The 16,475-nt window shown below is 32.5% G+C and overlaps 1 non-coding gene across 1 annotated transcript; it reads right to left on the reverse strand.

Annotated features, from left to right (window-relative positions):
- Positions 1-10,247: 10,247 nt before the first annotated feature.
- TRNAQ-UUG (transfer RNA glutamine (anticodon UUG)) lies at positions 10,248-10,332 on the reverse strand. Its single transcript has one exon. It is a non-coding gene; the product is annotated as a tRNA-Gln (tRNA).
- Between the last annotated feature and the right edge of the window lie 6,143 nt (positions 10,333-16,475).

The raw sequence follows: 16,475 nt of genomic DNA on the forward strand, positions 1-16,475 counted from the left end.
TGAAATAAACATATTTCAAACAGCATGATTGGTATTTTGAACATTTGATAAAATTCAGTTTTCACTTAATATCTAAAAATGTAAGATACACATATTTAAAGTCTCTAGAATAAAACAGTTCTCAATGTTAAGTGTGTCATTAGTAACAGCAGCCCAAGCTTTTAAGAAAATCCCAAGAGGATTCTTTTGTGTCATCTCTTCAGGGGTAACTTGTTTTATTCTATAAAAAACTGCATCTTGTTTCTATAATGGCTACTTAATTTTTTAAAGAATTATGACACACTTTCATTAAGTTCATGATGCTTGAAGTTGTCTATGGGGTAGTCCCCTCTTATCCACGGTTTCAGTTAGATGTGGTTAACCATGGTCCAAAAGCAGATGATCCTCCTTTTGAAATACAGTCAGAAGGTCAATACCTTCTTGACAAATGCCTATGTCATTCACCTCACTTCATCTCATCACATAGGCATTTTATCATCTCATCTCATCTTATCATAAGGATGGTGAGTATAGTACAATAAGATATTTCGACAGAGAGACCACATTCACACAGCTTTTTTAATAATATACTGTTATGACTGTTCTACTTTATTATTAGCTACTGTTGTTAACCTCTTACTGTGCCTAATTTATAAATTAAACTTTATCATCTGTATGTATGTATAGGAAAAACATAGTATATATAGGTTTGGTACTATCAGTCATTCTGGGTATCCACTGGGGGTCTTGGAACATATACCCCGTGGATGGGGGGCGGGGGGCTACTTTAAAGCAAGGCAAAGGTTTCCATGTCAATATACAAAGAACTTCCTTTTAAGCCTATAATCAATACTTGTCAATGATGAATAAACATCAATTATTAACGATGGATGTGGTTTAGGTTGTTTTACTTATGTCTGCTTTTAGAGCATTTATAATGTATTGTTATTGCCAGGTGCATCCACTAAACAGAGTTCAGTCTCTTGAAAGCACAGAGAAGGGTCAGAATTGTTGATAAGCGATGTTTAATAATTCCAGATTATCTCTTTTTAATTCAAAAACTTACTCCCTGTAATATACTAAAAAACTTGGCTTACAGATGGATGTATTATTTATAAAAGAAAGAAATATTCGGACTATTATACATTCAGATTCTATTGAACTTGCAATAACTTTACGACAAGATGAAAATTTGCCAAAGATTAGACATATGGATTTTTCCATACAACATTCCCAAATAAGAGTCAAGAATTTTTATTAAAATAAGGGAATAAGTTACAAACTGAGATAAAGTCTTGGAATGAGGCAGTATGTGGTAGCATTACAGTTTGGAGATAAACTACAGTGAGTGATTTTTTTTAGAGGGTATTATCGAAAACCCCAGAGGAAATCAGTGTGGAGCAAAATTTCAGATTACAATTTATCCAAAGTATAAGGGCCATTTGTGGAAAAAAGAACTTTAAGCAGGGATCACTTATGTTTCAAATTAGAAACCCAAGTAGAATAAAAGGCAGCCAAATGGTAGAAAAACACTTAACACCTTGAATTTACACCATGACAGAAAATGTGTCACAGCATAAAAGCAAGCAAGAAATACACATAGATGTGTAGCTTTTCTGTGAAAGAATGACAAAAGAGTTGGACCTATTCAAAGGGAAATAACTATGGAATTAGTTATTAAAAGCATATGATTACTAGTTCATAATCAATTATATGTAATAACTATGTTCCAAGTCCCTGTGAGTTCTCTGAAGTATAAAAGGTAATACATTTAGTTATTAAAACAGCTTTGTAAGGATTACATGATAATATTTATTTCATGTAGGAAACTGAGGTTCAAAGACATTTAGTAACATGCCTAAGATATTACAGCTAAATATGAATAAAATACAGCTAATCATGTTGTATCTTAGCTGATTTGTGGTTTAATATTGGTGTCTTATGTAGCAGACAGCTAAGACCAAGAGTAGAACTTAAACTAAAATGTCAGCTAAACCTTATAATTTGCACTTTCCCCAATATCCCATCTCTTGCATGCATCAATTGCCTAGAAATATATCAATGCATTAAACAGAGCAGAACTACATTTAGCACCATTAATTTCTGGGCTAATGCCTGATATCAAAATATATTTCCTCATTTTCAAATTCTAACTCGAGAGTTTCTACCAGGAGTTGAGTTTCTACTTACAGTAGTAGCTGAGGTTGTAGATTGTCTTTTCTTAACCTGAAACATGCTTTCTTCCAAACTTTTCTATGACAAGTGTTAGGATCTCTGACATATAGCTCTGCCTTTTCAAGGCTGAGTAAACACTCTGCCCTCATGTGCTTCCCAGCTTAGTTCAGTCACTTTGAAACCTACTGAATGTACACAACAGCTGGCAGTTTCAAAAGGAAGATTTTTGCCTTCCTTTCTCCCAGGGGATTTTGTCTCGGTATTCTGCTGTGAAATTAGACATTTTAAACTTTCAGACGCATCCTTCTTTGATGGCTTTCCACAGTACCTTTTCTCTACCACGGTTTGTGTGTTGAGTAGTTTCTTTGTATTAAATTTAAAATCCTTCAAAATCTTGCTGGTTTGCAACAAATTATATAATTTCTCCACTTATAACTATTTATTGACAGAGAATATCACCGAAGTATGTCTTGAGATAACTAAGATTAAATATAAATGGTACCTAAAAATTAATCCGACCTTTTTACAGAGTCATTACAATTTTTAACAGAGTTCGGCTTTACAATGATTTCAAACACTGGATTAAAACATGATTCTCTTTTATATATTTAAATACCCGTAGCTTTTTATTCTTTTATTTATCTGAATAAGTGTTGAGTATCTCAAGATATTTAAATAAGAATATACCAGCCAAACATAAGTTTCAATGTCAAGTTGTCTTTGGCCTCAAAGGTCTATATAATTAAAGTTTAATTCTGTAATATAATGAGCCTAATATTTCCCTTGGATTTTCTCAAACAGTCCAAACCATATATCTGGAGAAGGAGGTTAGTTTAGTTTAAAAATGAAAAAATCAGAATTTATTGTTTGTTGGATTCACCGAGTTAAATATCTACAGAATAAAGAAGGAAGCCTTACATAAAGTTTGTTCATTTATAAAGAGAAACCCTTCTTTCAAATAGTTTCATTATAAACTTTACTTATCTTATTAGCTTTTATATATAACACAATTAATCACCAAACATTACAATAAAAACCCTAATATCCTGATAAAATCACATCAAACATGTATTTTCAAATGCCTGTGTTGTAGAGAATTTAGTTTGAAGATTAAATCATTGTGCAATTTCTCCAAGATTAGAGATCTAAAATGTTTGCTTTCTGAAAATAGGGAAGTGCTTTACTATTTACCTTTGGGAATACTAGGCATTTAACAGCAGAGAACATGTATTTAAAAAAAAAAAAAAAAAAAGACTGAGAGTGCTGTTATCTGAGCCTTTCCTCTGTGGTCAAATGCTTTTTGCCATAAGCTGAAATGGTTCTACAAGACTCAATTTCACATCACTCTAATAGAATCAAACGAGATCATACTTCCATCTATTCCCTTTCCTAAAATTAAAAGTCTTTTCAAACATTCTTTAAATTAATATAAGCATTTTAAATTGTTAAATGAGAATTGAAACTAGTTTCTGTTTGAAGCACAAGTTATAAAAACTATGCTATACTTGGGAAACAAAATTAAAACTACCTAACTATTGGGGTGCCTTGGTGGCTCAATCAGGTTGGGCCTCTGACTCTTGATTTCAGTTCAGGTCATGATCCCAGGAATGTGGGCTCGAGCCCCACAGCAGCTACATGCCAAGCATAGAGCCTGCTTGAGATTCTCTCTCTCTGCCCCTCTCCCCTGCTTGCAGTCTCCCTCTCTCATTCTTTGCTAAACAAACAAAAACACGGAGCTAACCATATAATCTTCTCCATGATATATTAATTATTTAAATTTTAAAGAGATGATGATAATCTATAATATCCTATTGTGCTTTTAGAGAATCAATTCATTCAGTTAAAACACTATGTAAACAAAAGGCACAAGAGATCAAACTTGGAAATTGGAGCAAAAGATAGTGCTTGTTGTGAAGACAGAAAATATTTAAGTGAAAATTTTAGCCTGCATATTACTAATCCCAGTTTTTATTATTTAACTGATTAATGAAAATTCATATATTAGAGGAAAAACAATTTGTTCATTTTTAATATATTGCAATATTGGGTTTTTTGGCCAGGAAAACAGCAAAGCATTTAAATAGTCTTAAATTATTCTCTGGTTATCTTTCTCCTTTTGTTTTTGGAAAAATTCACCCTATTCCCTAGAGTTCAGGATCTTTTTCTCCATTTCAACTATATTTATTTGGTACCTAATATTGTGTTGGTATTACAATGAGGTCTTAATTATTACTAAATAAATAAACATATGAATCAATACTACCCTTTTTCTCCAAAACTATTTAAATTTAGCCCCGGGGAGGGGGGTGGTGAGAGGAAACAATTAAAAGCAACATCGAGTGTAGAGTTATTCCTGGCAATGGTGAGAAAGGAAAATGTTCTTAAGAAGATAGTCTTTTGAATTTCAACATATTTTATACTGCCAGAATTTTTTTCAGAAATAAAAAATGAGGTCCCCTGTACTTGGCCCTCTAGATGAAGATGATGAAAGAGTTGATTCTCTGATTGGGAAATATACAGTAAAGAGTAAGTTTAGGTCAGCTGGCAACATGTTCTCTTAGTTTTCCTTCTCTGACAATGCAGTGATTCCTTCATTCTTGAATATTTTCCTGGATATAGAATTCTAGATTGACAGTTCCTTTCTTTCAGCACTTGAAAAATGGTGTGCCAGTTTCTTCTGACTGCAATGGTTTCTTGTGAGAAAGTTGATGCCATTCAAATTATTTTCCCCCACACGTAAGATATTGTTTCACTGTTAATACTTTCAAACTTTTTTCTTGGTGTTTAGTTTTCAGAACTGTGTCTTGGTGTGTTTGGTATTTGTTCATCTTCTTGAATCTGTAAGATTATGCTGTTGCTAAATTTCAGAAGTTCTGAGGCCATTATTTATTCAAATACATTTTCAGCCCCAGAGTTTTCTCCTATTTTTCCAGGACTCTAATGACAAGTCAATAACTATGCATTATAGTCCCACATCTTCCTGAGACTCTGCTGACTTTTTGAGGTTTATAATCTTACTGTTGTTTAATTGGGTAATTTCTGCTTTTATTTCTTTGGGTTGAGTCACTTCTCTGTACACTTCTCTCTGCTTTTGAGCCAATTCATTGATTAAAAAAATTTTTATTACATTTTCATTTCTAAAATTTTAATTTAGTTCTTAAATCTTCCATTTCTTTGCTAATTTTCCTTTTTTAAGTTTCAAGCATTTTAATAATAACTTGCTAAAACATCTTTATGATAGATGTTTTGACATTGATGAAAGTTCACTTACATGTCTATCAACAGATGAATAAATACATAGTGTGGTATATGTATAGAGTAGAATACTATTCGGTCTTAGAAAAGAAGATCCTGCCATTTGTGATCACATGGATGGACCTGGAGAACATTATGCCAAGTGAAATATGCTAAGTGAAAGAAAAAGAACGTATGATCTCACTTATATATGAAATCTAAAAATGTCTAATACATAGAAGAAGAGATCTCAATGGCAGCAGGTGGGGGAAATGGGGAGATGTTGGTCAAATTGTGCAAAGTTGCAGTCATACAGGATGGATAAGTCTAGAGATCTAATGCACTACATGATGAACATACTTAACTATACTGAACTGATAGTGGAATTTTGCTAAAAAAGTAGACTTCAGATATCCTCAAAGACAGAGAGAGAGAGAGAGAGAGAGAGAGAGAGAGAGAGAGAAGGTGAAAATTGAGAGGCTGGCAGTGGATGATGTCATCCAGAGACAGAAGAAAATGTCCAAAGCAGAAGACCTATTAAAAAAATAAGTAGAGAAAAATGAAGTAGTTATAGAAATTAATTTTTTATTTGAAAAACCTGTACTAGAAACATCAAAGAGGCTATTTGAAATCTGAACAATATTATTTTATTAAAATGTCTACTGTAGAAACCTATGTAGATATTCAGACATTAACATATCCCTTCACAAATATGTATTGTTATTTTTTTCTTAATGAAATGTGGAGTTTCTGCACTGTTGAACTGACTCCCACATCTTGGATAAAAGCTTTTAACAGACAGCTGGTTTATATAGCAATGTCTTCAAAGAATACCCAAATCACAACCCTTGTAATTGCAGACACATGACTCATGACTAATCAGCACAGTAGATCCATATTTGAACTGGCTCACCAGTGACCAAGAAGCCTATTTTAGAGCTAAGTCCATATAACAGTGTGTTAACTTCCCTAAACCTCTTTCAAAATGAAGTGCCTGTCCCATAGTCATTAATTTTCATTATTTCTGATTAAATAGTTCTATTGGAAAGTGCATGAAAGTTACCAGCTAAAATTAGACTTTGGGAATTCCTGCAGATTTTCTTTACATGCTTTTCAACATTCTGTATCATATGGCTAATTGAGGTTCATTGTCTTTGATTCAGTTTAGAGATACAATTATTGCCTTTTGTTCAATTTTGTTTTCTTTTCTGTAATTCATGCATGAGCAAAAGTAACGTCGACAATTGCCCATATTTAGTGTAAAAGAGTGTTAGATGTTTTGTGGCAGACATTCAAAGTGAAAGCCTTTTTCCAGCAATGGAAGTCCCTTTCATTTTTGGTTGTGACACTCTGCATCTCACATTCAGATTTCCAGCAAGTGAAGGACCACTAAACATGCTTTGATGCTCCTTTAGACATCAAATTTTAAGTTAAGATTTCCACAACAAAATAGCAGTGCTGTCCTAAAATTCTCCACACTTAATAAATGCACAAAACATGGAACAAATTAAGATTTATAAGCAATATTTTCTGACTCTTAAATTTAGTAACCGTCTATGTTAATCTCAGATGCAAAAATCAAGCAGAGATGCACTGTAAAAGTGGAGACTGCATACAAGATTACATTTCTAAATTTCATTGTTACTAATTATAACGATTAATAATGAAATTCAACAGAAGAAACAAAAATTCCTGCAAACATTAGCATATGCTGTGCACAGCACATGTACATTCCCTTGTCTCATGAAAAGGAAAACAAACCTCAAATAATATTAAATGAAGTAAACATGTTGAGTTTTTTTACATTTATATGTCAACAAATATTTCACAAAATCTTTCTAAAATCTAGCCAATAAATATGCATTAAACACATGTCATGTGCACAGTATTATTTACTCATGTGATTCTTTGCTTGCATATACTATTAGTTTTAAGTTTACAGTGTCACAGTATTGTTCACTGTTATATGTTTGGTCCCACTAATTAATTAACTGATTAGTCATAAATTTATGCAAAATTCCTTTCACCCACATCCATGTCTGTTCAAGTCTTACTCAGGATCATTTTTCACTTTCTCTCTTTATATATCTTTTGCTAGAGTTTCTAACGCTACTGTGCTTGCAATCCCATGAATAAACCAGATTCTCTTAGTCATTTATGTTTTCCATCTGCTGTTCTCCATGGCTGGCGAGGACTATTCCCGGCCTCATCCCCCTTATTACCTCTCCACCTACCTAACATGTGCTCAGAGTTGATCTTTCTCTGAAGACTTCTCTGAGGAGGAAATTATAACACAACATAGCTCTGGTAGATTAGTAGTGGCTGTAGGTCTTTGTTGAGAAAAATTTTGAGTCTTGTCTGTGCATTCAGTGAAACAGAGGCTTGTTAAGTGTTTTCAGTACTTGTCCTTAATGCCTGGAAGTCCAAAAGTATCACAGGACGGTATGTTCACAGAGATGCTATGATTAAAGGTTAAGACTGTATTTTCATAGCTTTGAAATAGGATGATTATAGCTTAATCCTGGATATGGAATTACTAATTGTGTGTCCTTAGGCAAGCTAGTTTGACTTTTTGTCCCTTGGTTTCCTCATCCATTAAATCCAGTAATAATGCCTACTAGCAAAGTTTAGCCTAAGCACAAATGAGAGAACTGATGTATGAAAAACACTTCGTGCAGTGCTTTTGTATGTGGTAAAGTTGGGAAAAAAAATATTGATGTTGTTTTATGTCTACTGACCACGGAGCCACTATTTCTCCTTCCTCTGTGTTATCAGAGCACTTTACACATAACTCTTATATATGCATTCCACTCTGCTGTGACTATACATCAAAGCAGGCGTGGATTTCTACCATAAAACTCTAAACTTCTCTAGGGTAGAGACTACATCTTGTTCATTTGTATATTTTCAGCATCTATCTCAGTTCCCAGCATGTGGAAACACTCAATAAATCTTAAATAATTGACTAAATAAAATAACAAAGAAACAACTTACTACACACCTGAATCTGGTTCGAACCCTCTCTCCCTCACAAGACTTGTTTCCCTATGATGCATTTTGTCCAAATGTATCTTTCTTCCATTCCTATGGCAGTACTTATTTTAAATTTCCATTGCAATATAAAATTCAATGTGTATGTTTTTCCTTTAGAATAAACATTGAGGGGACAGAAGCTTCACATTATTCACCTTTGCACATGTTATTATTTTACATATAGCAATCATGCAGTGAGGTAAAAGGTACTGAAACAAATCAGTGTGATGCAAAGCAGAATTACACATGTATCATAATAGGCAGACAGAAACCAAGCAAAAGTACGCTGGAATAACAGAAGAAGGGGACATTAGTTTTCACTGGAGATCTTAGAGAAACTACATTTAATATTTAACATTTTAAATAAACTTTGAAGCAGGAGTATAGCTTTGACAGAAGTGAGGGATAGTTTATTCTCCCATTCTTTTTTGTTGAAATGCATAATAAAAATTTCTTCATTTCTAAAATGTATTTATTATGATTTATATTACAAAATCTTCCTCCCATAAATATGGGCTGATATTTGGATGAAGACAAGAAAAATGTGCATATCCCATTTCTTTTTCCAATGTCTTACTCAGAAGTAAATGCCATGGTATGACAGTGAATATAGAAACAATTTTATATCATAAATAAAACTTGTTGGTTTTAAATGTGTCATTTAAGACAAATACAGCCATTATTTGAAAAGCAACAATTTCCCCAAAACAATGTTTAAAAAATATTTTACTGAAATACAGCGTGCAGAATGGAAAATGTATGCATGATATGTATATAGCTTCTTGAATTTTCACAATGAGAACACAAGTGTGTGAGCACTCACATCACAATAAAGAAAATTACCATGGAAACCAGAGACATTTCTTGTGCCCCTTGACCTCATGCCCTAACAGTACCATTATTCTGAATTCCATCAGCAAAGATTAGTTTTCCTCAGTTTTGAACTTTATATTATTGAAATCATACACCATATATTCGATTCTGTATTCTTTCACTGAAGATTATAATTTAAATTCATCTATGTTGTTGCATGTGGCATGACTTGTGAGATTCATTCTTGCTGTTGTGCATAGCAAGAATTTATTAATTCAGATTACTAGAGCATATTATATATGAAATATCACAAATTATTTACACATTCTATTGTTGATGGAATCTGAGTTACTCCCAGTTTGGCAGTCTTACAAATAAGACTGCTTTAAATAAATAATTTTATACATTTCTTTTGGTGTAAATGTATACATATATAATGTATATATGTAGATGTGGAATTGCTTCATTAGAGGATATACATACATTTAGCACATTATTTTTTAAAGTGGTAATGGCAATTTATGACAATATATGTAAAATATCGTACCAACAATATATGTAATTCCAATCACACTATTTTCACCAACAGTTTGTATTCAGTTTTTTTTTCTTCCTGTTAAATAATTTGGGGGGAGATAAATAAATAGGTGTGGTTATGACCAACAATGCTGAATATCTTTTAGTATGCTTAGTTGTAAAAGCATTTTCTGGTCAATTTCCTATTACATCATCTGTCTTTTCTCATTGATATATAATAATCTTTATATATTAATGTATATGAATCTTCGGTCCGAGATATATGTCCTAAACATATTCTCTTATTCTCTGTTTCCATCTTTACTCTTTTGTGACATATTTTATAAACTTAAGTTCTGAATTTTATTTTATTTTATTTTTTTATGTTTATTTATTTTTGAGAAAGAGGGAGAGACAGAGCATAAGCAGGGGAGGGGCAGAGAAAGAGGGAGACACAGAATCTGAAGCAGGTTCCAGGCTCTGAGCTGTCAGCACAGAGCCTGACGTGGGGCTCGAACCCATGAACTGTGAGATCACGACCTGAACCAAAGTCAGACGCTCAACCAACTGAGCCACCCAGGCGTCCCAGTTCTGAATTTTAATAAGACCCAATTTATCAATATATTTTCCTTTGTTATTAATTTTTTGCTGTTTTATTATTTTTAATCTTAAAGAAAGTGCTTATTCCAAAGAGAGTGGAAGATATTCTTCTATTATTTCTGTTGGAAAATTATTTTCTCTTTCCATTTAGGAACTGGAATTGATTTTTTTATGTATGGTATAAGATAGAAGTCAAGGTTCATTTTTTTCCCCATCTGAATATTCAGCATACACACAGTGGAAATTATTGTTATAAGTTAAGTTACTATATAAGTAGATTTGTATCTACTTTTTATTCTCTTCCATCTGTCTGCTTTTTAATTCTTATTTCAATGACACTTTTGTTTGCTTTTTTATCTATTTTGAGAGAGAGAGATACAGCACGCACGGACATGTTCACATGAGCAGGGGAGGGGCAGAGAGAAAGAGAGGGAGAGAGAGAATCCCAAGCAGGCTCCACACCGTCAGCAGAGAGGCTGTATCTCAGGAACCATGAGCTCATGACCTGAACCAAAATCAAGAGTCAGGCACTTAACTGACTGAGCCACCCAGGTGCCCTGACACTGTTTTAATAATTATAAATTGAAAATAAGTCTAACAATGCAAGTCATTCAATTTTGCCTTTCCTCATAAAAGTGTCTTTACTATTCTTAGTACTTTGCTTTTTCATATAAATCTTAGATTCATTTTGTCAATTTCATCAGGGGAAAAATAAACAAATAATCCCTAGGAGTTTTATTTTAAATTACACTTGATAATTACATATTTGATAATTTAATGCTATTAAAATGTATTTTTGCATTTCATTTTCTAATAGCTTGTTGCTGATGTATAAAAATTTAAAATTTTATATGGGCATTGTATCCAATGACTATGCTAAATTTATTTAATAGTTGTAATAGTTTACATGCATATTCTTTGAATTTTCTATGTAAACAATAATGCCTCATGTTAAGACAGTTTTACTTCTCCTTCTCTTTTTCTCATACTTGTATTTAGTTTTCTTGACAGACCAACACAAAAAATAGTGTTAAAAAAACAGACTTCTATAATTTCCTGGGGTAAGATTACACCATACTACTTTCTATAATGGTATCTGCTTTATATATTTATTTATTAAATAAAGGATGACCTCTACTATTCATGGCTATCTAGATTTTTTATATGGCTTATTTTTATTTTGTCTTCTTAACCCATGGTTGAGTACTAAATTTTATCAAATATATTTTGTGCATCAAATATATTATTCTCATTTAGTCTCCTAAGCAGTGAGGTGAATGATGATTTTCAAACATTTAAGCCAGCTTGTATCCTGAAATCAACTGTAGTTGACTTTTATTTGAGATCTTGGTTTTGCTAAGTCTTTCCTTCCTTGGTAACTCAGAAAGACTGCCATAAATCCAAGGTTACTGATTTCTGATGAACAGCAATCCCAAGAGACAAAAATGCCTGCAAATATACACGCCACTTCAGTGTATTTTGTTCTTCTTGAATGTTGGCCTCTTGAGTACTTACTCTTCTCCAGTGCCTTCAAACATATGGTATTTTTTTTATTTCCACCCTCTGCTCCACTTTTTTTTTTTCTTTCCTTTACTTAAACAAGAATTTTATCTAGCATTTATGGTCTAATTATATCCGCACTGTCAAAGCTGAAAGTGACATCTTTAATAATTCATTTACATTATGAGAATTTATAAATTCCTGAGAATGGGAGACTAAAATGTCCCCAATCTAATTTTTGATAGGCACCATGACAATGTAAGATGTATTTTGTTCTTACCTACTTGAGGATTTTAAGCTTTCTTGAGGGACCAATCATGTAGAAGCATGTGACATAAAAATCTTTTATAATCAGACACAATAAAGGGCAAGATAAACTTCTCAGACTCCAGAAAACTGCTTAAATCTGCATCCTATAAAACTCTCTCTTTTGGAAATATTTACCCCAAAACCAGATCCTCACTTCTGGAGATAAATCATATGTTGGTCTTTCTAGAAAATGTCCATGAGTGATTCTGGATCAAAATAGCCAGCCATTATACAGTGTCATCGTGGACTGATTTCAGAAATAACAGCATTTACTTTATTTGGGGGTATCTTTTTCCACTTTTAGTATATAGTTACAATATAAGACAAAGTACAAGGTTTTTTTATAATCATTCATAAATGTAGCATATACATACACCACCATATTTGCATAAGAATTTTAATCACAAACCCAGAATCTGAAATTGATAGGAATCATATTGATCTCTACCACCTCACATTACATTCATATTAATAATGAATGTGACAGGAGCATCATAAATGCAAAAGAGCAACACATCAGCCTAAACATCACCAGTAATTTGTAGACCTACACTCATAGGAAACCACTAATGGAATATAGTGCCTTTTCTTTTCTATGAATAGTCAAATGCCATGCATAATGTATGTAACAGTGCAACTGCTAACAGCAGACTCAGGCAGGAGCATTTAAACTTGCTATTATGGGCAGTACAAACTATCTTTGAAGTGGCCTATAATAAAATACTTCTCTGCCTTTACCCTGTTCTCATTGTTCAGTTATCCTTAACCACAAAGCTTGTATTTATAGGAAGCACAAAAATGATTACCTTGATATTTTGGGGGTACTTATCATGCTTTATCAAATGTAGGAGAATAATGACCAATTAATACATAACAAGTCAAAGTAAAAAGTCCCTGAAGCATCTGTTCAACCTTTTTTTATGTCAGACTATTTGAACATTCTTTCAGAATATCCATTATCATAATATGCCTTCATGGCATATATTACCAAAACAGCCTCTGTGCAAAAGGTCTTACAGAAATGGTAATACTGAAGTCATCTGCAAATAAGTGGGAGCAGGGACATAGCTGCAGAGTTCACAGGATGATTGATGGCACCTAAACCTAGGATCAATATGGGAAGTTCTAGGAAAATGGTCACTTACAGAGAAATCCAGTTTGACATAAATATCTTGAGGATTTCTGCTCAGGCGCAGGTTATATTAATTATATTATATTACATAATGATTTATACTATACTATACTATACTATACTATACTATACTGTATTAACTAAATGATCCTAGCATTTTAGCTCTGTTTGGAACCCATAAGAATTCCAGAGTTTACCTATAATTATAGAATCCCATTCCACATCTTATTCTCAAGACCAAGAAGACTATCTGTAGAATCTATTCGACCTTGCTCTAAGAGCATTACAAAGAAAAAAAAAATTAAGTTGTAGAGGACCTGGAATCTAAAGGTTTTAATGCTTTTCATAGGAGATTAATAATTTATTGTTTGGTCTTATGGCACAATATGAAATTTTACCTTTAATAAAGGCATTTAATTGTTTGTAATGTGTAATATCAGAAATTGCTAATTTGAAATTTATAACATACACTATATTCATAAAATAGTTTCAATAAATATTATTAAAATATAAAACACATACTTTAGTATGTGAAGAGTTAAAGCCCAAAGTATAGTCTGCCTAATTAAGTTATATTAAAATATGTAAAATCCTAAAATCTCTGGATTAGAAACTCATTAAAATATAATCAAATAATATACTGTGATTCACTCCAGATGATCCAACAGAGTTTTGTAAATATATTTTTAGAATTTAGGTTACTTGAAAGGATATTGTATTTTTCTGGTACAGTTTAATTTTAGCATATATAAATTATCTTTACCATATTCCTAATAAATATTTCCACTAGAAGCTGACTACCCCTCATCATCACATGCCCCTCATCATCTCATTTATCCCACTTTGGTGTTCATAGAACATTTATACTTGAAATTATATTGCATTTTTATTTTATGCCTTTATTGTGTGTCTCCATTTCTGAAAGAATGTGAATATCATGAGGGTAGAAATTGCTTCCTGATGTTTGCTTCCATTTTTAAAAAAAATTTTTTATTACATTTATTTTTGACAGACAGAGTGAAACAGAGCACGACTCGGGGAGGGGCAGAGACAGAAGGAAACCCAGAATCCGAAGAGGCTCCAGGCTCTGAGTTGTCAGCACAGAGCCCAACACGGGGCTTGAACCCACAAACGATGAGAGCATGACCTGAGCCGAAGTCGGAAGCTTAACCAACTGAGCCACCCAGGCGCGCCTGTTTGCTTCCATTTTACCAGGACTTAATATAGTCCTTACTGATAAAAAAATATTTTTATGTAAATGAGAGATTTCATGCTTAAGTGACATTTAGTTAGCATCTCTGTACATATTTTTCTGAGATGGAAGAAAACTTTATAATCAATTACAGAAGAACATTGTATTTACATTCCATTAATTTGCTTTCTTATAAAGCAGATCATTTCAGTAGTAAAGCAATGACATAGAATTCAAAATACTTCTATTCCAGTTTTGGCTTTGCCATCATCTCATTAGGCAAGACATTGAACCAAACAATATCACAATATAATTTTCAGTTTCTCCAATCTTTCCTTTTTTTTTTAATGTTTATTTATTTTTGACAGAGCGGGGGAGTGACAGAGAGAGAGGGAGAGACAGAGGATCTGAAGTAGGCTCTGTGCTGACAGCAGAAAGCCCATTTCAGGGTTTGAACTCATGAACCTCGAGACCATAAGCTGAGCCAAAGTCAGATGCTTAACCCACTGCGCCACCCAGGTGACCCCTCCACTCTTTCTTAATTGAAACCACTGCTCTTTTTAAAGCAAATTTAATTTCTAAATATATTTGGAAGTTAATAACGGATATAATACGGAAGTCTAGACATTACTCATTTAATCCAGAAGAAAACAGCTAAACAGGAAAAATGGAACAAAGACTAGATAGATTTTAAAAAGTAAGGTGGTTCATATAAGTTAAAACATGTTGATAATTACACTAAATATTATTGTTTTAAACACTAATAAAAACACAAGATTCGGGTATATGCTACCTATAAGACACCTACTTTAAACATAGACAAAATAGATAAAAAGTGTATGCAAAGGAAAGGGATGCAATATTCATATACTAATCACAACCAAGCTGGAATGACTAAATATAAGACGAAGTAGACATCAGAGTGAGAATATATTACCAAGTGTAAAGAAGATTTTACAATAAAAAATGAGGTCAACTCAGAGGGAAACATAATTATCTAAATGTGCATTCTGAGTATAACTGGAAACGCATATCCTTACAATAATAGGTCTTCAAAATGTAGGAAGCGACAATTGACACATATATGTATTACCAATTATATTTAGGATTTAAAATATCCTCTTTCAGTAACTGATAAATAGGTAGAAAAGAAATCATTAATTATAGAGAAGCCATGACAAAATATCAACCACAATGACCTAATTTACATTTATAGAGCACCAAACTCAAGGACATCAGGATTTCAAATATTTTAAATGAAAATGAGACATTCAGCAAGGTTCATAATATGCTGGACCATAAAACAAGTCTCTCTAAATTGAAAAGAACTATAATTATAATTTCTTCATTGACTCCAACCGAATTAAATAGATAAGCAATAATTGAACTATATAGAGACAATTCCCATGTACTTCAAAATAAGCAATAAACTTACAGTAAATCATGGCCAGAAAAAGAAATGAAAACTTATGTTAAAGATATTCTGACCCAAAATATTAAAGCTAAAACACAACAGATGAAAATCTATGAGATGAAAATATAAAATATGCATTATTTACATCAGGAGTGAAAGAGGGGCACTGAATAACGAATAGTAAGAACAACTTTTTACCAAAATTTTCAACAATTTAAAGAATTTGACAAATTTCTTAACAAATTACTGAATCTAACACAAGAAGAGATAGAAAATCCAAATCACCCATGTCTAGAAAATGAATTATATTTCAATAAAAACTCCCCATAACAGTAAAAACAACAAAAATCAACCAACCAAACAAAGAACCCAAGCCCCAATCATGTCACAGCTAAATTCTCTGACACACGTAAGGATGAAATCACATCAATTCTGTACAACTTTTCAGAAAATAGAGAAAGAAGAAGTATCTCTGAGCAGATAATTTTGAGAACAATATTGTCATTTTCCAAAATCAGACAATTAATAAAAGAAAAGAAAATCAGGGAACTATTACACAAGATGGGAGATGTTAAAAA

Source organism: Herpailurus yagouaroundi, unplaced genomic scaffold, assembly GCF_014898765.1.
Source record: "Herpailurus yagouaroundi ecotype Mexico unplaced genomic scaffold, PumYag 182, whole genome shotgun sequence".
Taxonomy (NCBI): Eukaryota; Metazoa; Chordata; class Mammalia; order Carnivora; family Felidae; genus Herpailurus; species Herpailurus yagouaroundi.